Here is a 9,418-nt window from a genome sequence, read left to right on the forward strand (position 1 = left end):
CTGTCATCCAAGACCCCGTTGGGCCAACTCCGTGCATACAACCTTGCCCTGGCCACCATTCTTCACATCCACCAAACTCCAGCATGCAGGACATAGTTCTCCCACCTGGCCAAACATACCTGGGACTCCCTCCCCGGGAACCTCCACATGAGCCATGACCTCTACGCCTTAATGATACTCTTCCAAATTGGTCTGTCCGCACAGTATTGCAAGCCCCCCCTCAGCAGCTTGAGGCCATCACGGGTGAGTATTGTGCTCCATGTCTGTATTGGATGATACATTGTGACCCATGTGTGTCCTGTACCGGACTCAGATCCCAGGGTATGGATGGCTGGAGTTAGTTCAACACTCAGGCATAGTTTGACATTTCCCCACACGTATGTTGTGTACTCATGCAAAATGACTGCAACATCTAATTAAATAACTTTAGTTTTATTCTCGGTGGGGGGCGTGTTTTGTGGGAAAAAATAGGTGCTATACAGTGTGCCTAGAATCCAAAGTTCACAGGGGGAGATGGGATCCTTGGCATTTGAAGTCATCAGAGTCCAGAACACAGTGTTTGTCATCATTGGTCAGACTGTGACCAGCAAGTCCATGTGGCAGAGAATGTCAGTGAATGAGCTGATGATGTTGCTCATGAAGGCCAGGTGCCAGGCCAGGTGACCTGGGAGATGTGGATGGTCCGCTGCCTCTCACGGTCTTTTCCTTGGACGACCCAGCTTCCTCGCGGGACCCTCAGATGCAGACCTTGACGATGTTTGGGACGCTCCGTCGGACGAATCCTCGTCCTCCTCCCTCCCTGTGGCTGGTGGTGGTCTTCGCCTGGTGGCACAGGGAGGGTTGCCCATGTTGTCTGCGATCCGACGGAGTGAACAGCTTATGTCCGTTTGCACCGCCAGGAGCTCAGCCAGTCTTGCCTCCATCCGTCCTTGGTGTTCTTGTTGACTGGCGTGTTGCTCAGCCTGCTGGTTCTTAATCTCTGTGAGGGTCTCCACTACCTGGCTGATGGCCCTGGTGTCACACCGGTATGCGTTCATGATGTTGCGTATGTGTGATATACCGGTTCCTTCAGCTGTCTGGTCAGGTTCTCGCCTCCGCCTGCCTCCACTCCCACCACCCCTGCCCACACGAGCCTGGCCTGCCGTTGTGGGCACATCGGGTCTACGGGACCCCTGAGGGATGGCAGTTGCGGGGTTGTCTGCCTCCTCCTGGGTGCCCAGCAAACCTTGTCCCTCCAGGTCAGACTGGCTCAGTTGTTCAGTGTGGACAGGGCTCCTGGGTGTCTCCTGGGATGTGGCAGGAACGGGGGTGGTGGTTGGCACAGATGTACCTGAAGCAGGTGCTGCAGGGGCTTGGACACCAGAGGGTCCAGGTGGGTTGAGGTCATCCGCGGAGTGTTGAGAGGCGTTGCTGCCGGTGGGATCAGGTTCCTCCAGAGCCTGGGACTGTGATTCTTCCCCCCCATTATTGGGGGGAGATCCATGAGGTTGCCCTGTGTGTGAGAGAGAGACAATGTTAATGCTGTTTCATGCGAAATCCATGTTTCATACATATTCAAGTTGGCACAGTTCCTCCAGGTAGTTGTATGTGCCTAGTATTCTCCTCAATGTTCACTTGTGGATGGGTATGTTGCGGGGGACAGATTGATATGTTCTCCTGAGTATTTGACATGTAGATTTTTGGCTTGGATGCTTCTTTGGCTATTGATTGATCTTGTTCTGTCACATGTCCATTGTGAGAGTGGGTAAATCCATTGCCTGCCCCAGGGGTGTGTGCTTGTGTAAGGGGTGTGTGAGACAGGGCCTGCTGGTGGGTGTAGTGTGATTTGGCAGTGGGTCTCCCAGGTGATGTATCTGTCCCCTCATGGAGCATGCTGCCATGACAGTGAGTGTGAGTTCCTGTCCTAGATATCTGAGCTTGTGGTGTTGGTGTTTGAGTTTACAGTGGTCACAGGAGGGCCTTGTGCTGCCTACAGCAGGGCCAAGTGTCAGCTACCTTGTCAGTACTTTGCCAGTCCCTGTGCATTGAGCATGGTGCATGGGTATGTCCCTGGGCCATATGGGCTGAGGGCAATGGTGTCTGATTCAGAGTTGAACAATGTGTTTTGTGAGCCCCACCCTCTCAGCATCCCTGACATCCAGTCTTGGGTTTGTGCTTCGTTTAGCCTGGGACATGGCATGGCCTTGCTTTGTGAATGGGGCATACACATGTTAGTGGCATGAGCGTTGTTTTTGAATGTGGTTGTGTCCGGTGAGGGCTTGGGGGTAGTTACGTGCATTTGGTGTAGTTGGGGTGTGGATGCCATTACCCCCATGTTACGTAAGTTATTATACAGGAAGGTAGTAGTGTTCCCAAACTGGGAATGGACCGCACATCAAACAAGTGTCAAAAAAGTCAAGTAAAAGGCGTATGTCATAAAAAATACCTGTAGGTAGAGGGGTGCTTAATAAGCCGAAAGTACTTACTACCCTAAAGTGCCATAAGCAAATTGAAACCACAAAATGCCGGAAAGTTATCAAAAAAGGTTGGCTTGAACAGCACTCCCATAAGTAAAAAACTAGGTCATTCACACTAAACAATTGTCACAGACCAGTGGCAGTATAATATCTATTGTCTCCAAAGTTCTTATGTAATTTGCAGGATATCCAAAAAGTTCCAAATTATGAAATAAGGATCCACCAAACTTCTGAGTGTGTTGTTGATTTTATTGTTCTTCAGTACATGTTGAATAAGGATAACAGCCAACACATGTTTCGTCTGTACAAGTTGAGTACAACGACTTTTTCAAGGCTGTGATGGAGTAAAATGCAAGAAAATCACAAACTTTAGAAAATATTTTAAAAAACGTTTAAGTACTTATATGTACAGTCCAATAACCACTACCGATGCCAAAATGGTAGCAAACTTACATTCATACAGGGTAATACCATATACAAAAGTGTGTACCATTGACAAGAAGTGAATATAGCAAAAAGTCAAAACAAAACAACAAGCCTGCACATATAATTCGTTGTGAAATTAGCCAACGACAAACATGATGCAAAAAATGTTTAAGTTTACACAGAAGAAAAATAAACAGATTTGTAATCAGTGAAGTTGAAAAGAAGAGAAAAAGCATCAGAAAGCTGAAGCCAAATGGGAAAATTGCAATTTTAAGAATTAAAGAGATCAGAACATAAGTGACCCTGAATTCAGAAGAGAGAAAAAAGAAGAAAGACAAATAACGTGATGAATTAAGAATATTAAATACTAAAAAACAGTGGAGGTTTAGAGAGCAAGGATACAACCAAATCCAAAAGTAAAAAAGAGAGTAAAAGAAGCATATAAGATAACTCCCTTGTGGAGAAAGAGAAAACAGAGCCCATAGTAGATGGGGTTAACCGATAAAGGTGTGTCACGTGACAAGATGTTGAGATATCAGGACACAAACAGTATCCCTTACCAAAAGAATGCGCCTTGTCACTTATTCACAAAAGACTCAATAGAAAGGTGCATTTGGTAAAAAAGAGACACAAATGTGACATACCAATATGAAAGTACGAGATGCATTCAAAGAGATTTCCACTCTGTATAGCTACTGAGTTCAAAATCCACGAAGACGCATCCAATAAATGAGTCCTCCGTTTGTGCAAATCTAATGTAGAAGTATAAGTATATGCCAGATTATTTAGCAATCAAGGGACCCAATGTGTGATATATCTGAAAATCCTTGTTATACCATAAGGTAGAAATGAGCTATAGCGGGTCATTGAATATTTATATATACACATGATCGTAATACAATAACAATCCCCATGAGCAAATATTGTTAAGAGATAGCCAAAACTGAAAATGTATCCGATCTGCGAACTTACATGTACAGCAGCCTGGGGATCTAATGTAGGTGAATACTAAACAATGTGAAAAGACAATTCTAAACATATTTAGAGCTATTGACCACAAACAGCCACAATCTACCCCCCTAGCCAGAAAATCTTAATAATAAAGAGCCCCTGACAGAAGCACCATGCGCCTCCCAATGAAGGAGAGCAAAAGCTGCTGTCGCAAGTGTAATCATAAAAACACGCATCTCCTAATGGTGGATCCATATTGCAGGTACCACCAAATAACCCTATTTTATGTATAAAAAGATGGTCACACTAACCGTGCTTGTGATGTATCCGTTCAGTTAGAAATGTAACCAAAGTGTAACATGTAAGCATTAGAGAGCAAGACAAATAAGATTCGATGCACGTAGCTTGCTCTAAACCTAAAAATAAAGAAAAATTGTGTGACATAGAAAGTGCCAGACTGCACAATAATGATATTAAAACAACTGTGACAATGTACGAAGGAAGGAAAAACAGCAACTAACCCCCTGGAGCAAAATCAAAACTCAACGGGAGGTCACGTAAAGAAGGACAGGCACAGCGTAAGGTGACATAGTCTAAAAAGTCCAAAAGACACGTCCCAGTTCAAATAAGACGCCTCAATTTGAGAAAACATGGTCACCATACAGTAACAAGTGAGGATAATCCCAAAAGGACCACACACTTACCACGTCTCCAAGCTAGTACCAAGAGAAAAAGTAACGCGCATGATAACGCCGAAAAACAAACAGTACGTCAACCGCCATTCCATAAGTAGACGAAGGTGATTGGGTCCCCACCTACGTCATTGGGTCACGTGGTCGGGAGCAAGTGAACTGGCAAGAGCTATGTGAAAACACAGGCGCCATATTGTAACAGAAACGATCTCATGATTTTAGTGAATAATGTTAAATAAAGCTGCTTCTCGGCACTAAACCACAGAAAATATATTGGGAGCACGTAAATAACAATATCGAAATTACAAAAAAACGAACATTCGGGCTATGTATAAATGTTGACTAACACTAAGACGAACTAATTTGTGGAAGTCAACATGATCGTTCTTCAGTGCACCAATATTATTAAATGACCATGTGAGAAAAACATGTGTTCAAAAAGAGATAAGTGATTCTAAGATGTGACAATGTAACTGTCAATATAAAGTAAGGAAAACAGAAGAAGCAGGAAAATAGAAAAGCACATGAAACAGGCAACATAAACAATGTAATACAGCATGATAAAATGACTGGTATTGTAACTGAAATTCACACACACAGACAATTCATCTATGGGCACTTGGTTACCTGCAAAACCTAAGGGTTTTTATAAAGGCTGCATGTGTAGTGTTTGCCAGTTCACGTACAACAAGATTACGAATTTCAGTTACAATACCAGTCAGGTCCATAATATTAAACATTTTATCAATTGTAACACCAAATATGTTGTGTATTGCATCATATGTCAGTGTAATCGCATTTATGTGGGTAGTACAATACAACCTTTGAAGGACCGTATTCAAGAACATATTAGGGCAATACGTAATAATAACACCAATCACCCATTAGCTGTGCATTATAATGCTGAACACAACCTGTCGGAAATATTACACATCAAATTCCACGGTATAGATAAAATTGTTGGGGACCCTAGGGGTGGCAACAAAACCTTGGCTCTCAGGAAATTGGAGTCCAAATGGCTCATCAAATTGAGATCCATTGACCTGAGACTTAACACTGACCGAGAGATGCATCTCTTTTTAAAAGACTGATTATATGCAGCCTTGTTCGCTGTCACTTGTTTTAGGTCAGTGACTTCTCATCAATACTAGTACTGTATCTACAATACCTGATGAAAAGTGATTGTTAGAGTTTAATATTGATATTCTCACAACATGTTTTTTGTCATTTTATCATGGTGTATTACATTGTTTATGTTGCCTGTTTCATGTGCTTTTCTATTTTCCTGCTTCTTCTGTTTTCATTACATTATATTGACAGTTACATTGTCACATCTTAGAATCACTTATCTCATTTTGAACACATGTTTTTCTCACATGGTCATTTAATAATATTGGTGCACTGAAGAACGATCATGTTGACTTCCACAAATTAGTTTGTCTTAGTGTTAGTCAACATTTATACATAGCCCGAATGTTCGGTTTTTTGTAATTTCGATATTGTTATTCACCTGCTCCCAATATATTTTCTGTGGTTTAGTGCCGAGAAGCAGCTTTATTTAACATTATTCACTAAAATCATGAGATCGTTTCTGTTTCATGAGTACGTTACAATATGGCGCCCGTGTTTTCACATAGCTCTTGCCAGTTCACTTGCTCTCGACCACGTGACCCAATGACGTAGGTGGGGACCCAATTACCTTCATCTACTTACGGAATGGCGGTTGAGGTACTGTTTGTTTTTCGGCCTTGTTGGACTTGGCCCTTCTGGCAGGTTCACCCCTAAACTTTTTGATTTTACTGGTGACCTGGTGGTAGTGATTTTTGGTTTCTGCGCACTTTCCCTGTGCCCCAGAGTAAAGTGCGTGCGCACTCTGAGTGCATGTGGTGAGATAGGCCTGCCCTCCCATAGGAATGCATGGCGAATGTATGTGTCCCTGGTAGTTCCTGATGCGTGGGGTGTGCAGGGTCGAGTCTGGTATGTGCGGACTCGTGTGATTGAATGCTGCGCAATGATGTATGCAGCGTGTATGTGTCTAGTGTGGAAGTGCCACTTCTAGACATGGCTGTGCGTGTGCTGTAAAGGTGCTGACACGTGATTGGCTGGAGCTGGCTGGTGAGCCTGGCTCCAGGAGTCTGGATGGGTCTGCCCCGGTGGTGAGTGTTGAGATCAGCATGTGTGATGTGAGGGAGTGGTGCACCTGGGTCCTGTGAATAGGGCTGGGATTTCCCCACACAATGCTGGCTCCGCCCCCTGTGGTGCGACTGATGACCCTGGCCCTGCCAGTGAATGGAGTGAGGGGCTGAGCACATCAAGGGTGCTCCCCAACCAGCTGCGACTGGTTTTCCCCCTCACCCTGAACCAAGAACAAAGGGAAAAGGTGTATAAAAATGGGGCTGTGTCCCCACAGAGGTGTTCTCTTCCAGGATCCTATCTGAGGGGGGCTGCTGCTGCTGGAGGCCAGGAGGAACCGCCACTTAGGACTGCCTTCCTGCCTGGAGGGCCCAGTGAGCTGGCCCCTGGCCCAGCCTTGCCCCCCTGCCTACCTTCCTGAACTTTACCAGGACTTTGTTCCTGGACCTTGCCTGCCAGCACCTGGGAAGCGCTGCACTTTTATTTGAGATGCGCCTGCATCTGTGGCCAGCAGCGCGGCGCTGCGATAATCTAGGAGGGAACCCCGACATAGGGATTCCCCCGCTTTGCCCTGGATTCAAAGCGGGTGCCCACCCCGCATAGTGGCGCTCGTCGGCGGGTGCCTACCCCGCTTATTTAATTATTTCGTTGGCGGGTGCCCACCCCGCTTATCCCTGTGTATTTTGACCTTAGAACGAAGGCGGGAGCCCACCCCGCGCTTCGGTGTAAAGGACGGTAATCACCGCCACAGGCCCGGAGTCTCCGCCTCGTCATCTCCCTGCCGCGCTGGGATTGGTCCAGTGGGAGGGAGTGTTGCCCACGTGACCGGGGGCTCGACGGAGGAAGCCGCGCTGTGAGTGGAGGAGGCGCGGGACACCTCCTCCCTCTTCCCCCGAAGCCACGCTCTGATTGAAGGAAGCGGACGGGAGCCTACCCCGCGCTTCCCTGAGGGAAGAACAGAGAGCGAGTCTGCGAGCAGCAGCGTCGCTGCTGCCCGGCCGGAGTGCTGCCGGTCCCGGAGAAGTGGGAGGATGACGCCGCGGAGAACCGGTAAGTGTGGTTATCCCCGCCGGTCTCTCCTCCGCGCTGTGCTTGTTTTAGAGCCCCGAGAAGGCTCCAACGTACGGGGGCATTGTGTGCTTGCTCAGAGCGCTAGTGCGCTCCAACGAAGGGGGCCTCTTCGTCCTGATTGAGTCCCCCGAGCGGGACTCCAATGACCAGGGCATACCTGTTAAGAGTCCACGAGGCTCCATGTGACTGGGGTGCGTCTCTTCTCGTTTGTGTCCTAGAGCCCACGAGACTCCCACGCTGTTTTGGGGGCATTAGTCATGCCCAGAGCCCTGTGAGGCTCTAACGTTTGGCACCATCATTTGTCTAGAGTCCAGGAGAGACTCCAACAACTGCTATATTTGTTTTAAGAGGCACAGTGGTGCCCACGCTCATTTTCCCAGCTGCCCAGCACTTAGTGGGCAGCTGCAACATTTAGGTTGTGCCTTGTGCACCCTGGCTTGCGCAGTCTGCGCAGCCGTGCCCTGACTCTGCTGGACAAAGGGCGTTTGAGCCCCTGAGAGGCCAAGTTGGCCTGGGGACAGTTTCCCTGTGTTGTGCCCTCCCCTAGGGTACCTGGCGCAGTTTGGCGCAATTGTGTTTTCCTGCACCTCTGAATGTGTTTTTATGCGTCATGTGCCTTGTTTTTACACCGCTGAATGTATGTTATGCATCATGTGTTTTCCTTCCCTACACCTCTGAATGTGTTGTGATGCATCATGGGTAATGTGCTTATACCCCTACAGGTATTGTGATACTTAGGTGGTTATTCTCCCTAGTACAGGTGGTGCTAGTGAGGTCCTGGTTCCCTGCGTGACATTTTCCTAAGGTGGTTAGGGTTGCGTAGGTGCACTTACCTGTTACCAGTAGTTACTGGTTGTGTGCTACATGTGTTATTTTGTGCTATCGTAATTTTATATCCTATATTCTAAGTGCTAAGTTCCAAAAGTGCTAATTCCTGACAGTGGTCCATGTGGCCCTGTCCCCTGTACATATAATCCCTTGTAAAATTCTGCCCAGTGCCAGTTGGCACAGTGTAAATTGTGTGAATATTATCTAATGTGTTTTGGTATAATACAAAGGCTATTTTTATATAATACCATGTGTGGAGTTTCTTTTGTGGTGGGCCTTGGGTGTTGTTGCTGGGTGCGCGTGCAAACGCTTTACACATCGCCTCCGGGATAAGCCTGACTGCTCGTGCCAAGCTACCAAGGGGGTGAGCAGGGGTTATCTTTGGCGTGTAACTCCCCAGCCCTGACTAGAGTGGTGGTTTCTGCCTGGCTTTGGCGCAAGCCCTAGCCAGCCAGAAATCCCATTTCTAACATTGGTGATCAGCGGTGGGATTAGGACTTGCGTTTGCGCAGTACCACAGCGACAGCTGGCTGCACCACAAAACTCTACATTTAGATAGTCACATGGTATAGGGATTATTGTTCTAAGTTTGTTTTTAAATGTCATTTCTTTGGAAATGTGTTTCTTGTGCACTGTGAGTTAGGTGTCCCTAGCTCGGGAGGGTAGATCATCCCCCTAAGTGCAGTGTGTTTTCTGGATTCCCCAGAAGGTGGGATCCAGTGGTGGCAGCATAATAGTGTCCAGTACATTTGTTCCCCGCCCTGCGCCCAGAGCTGGTACCTGTGTCACTTGTGGTCAGGTTAAGGAATCAGGGGTGGTAGAAACTGCCTTACCAGTCCGAGGGGAGGGTTGTGTGTGGAT

At 46.9% G+C, this 9,418-nt stretch overlaps 1 long non-coding RNA gene across 1 annotated transcript; it reads right to left on the reverse strand.

The window, feature by feature from the left end:
- Positions 1-416: 416 nt before the first annotated feature.
- LOC146835021 (uncharacterized) lies at positions 417-4,646 on the reverse strand. Its single transcript, XR_014960367.1, has 2 exons — positions 4,538-4,646; positions 417-1,492 (listed from the first exon to the last, which is right to left on the reverse strand). It is a non-coding gene; the product is annotated as an uncharacterized LOC146835021 (long non-coding RNA).
- Between the last annotated feature and the right edge of the window lie 4,772 nt (positions 4,647-9,418).

The sequence above is a fragment of the Triturus cristatus genome, chromosome 4_2, assembly GCF_964204655.1.
Source record: "Triturus cristatus chromosome 4_2, aTriCri1.1, whole genome shotgun sequence".
In the NCBI taxonomy this organism is placed as follows: Eukaryota; Metazoa; Chordata; class Amphibia; order Caudata; family Salamandridae; genus Triturus; species Triturus cristatus.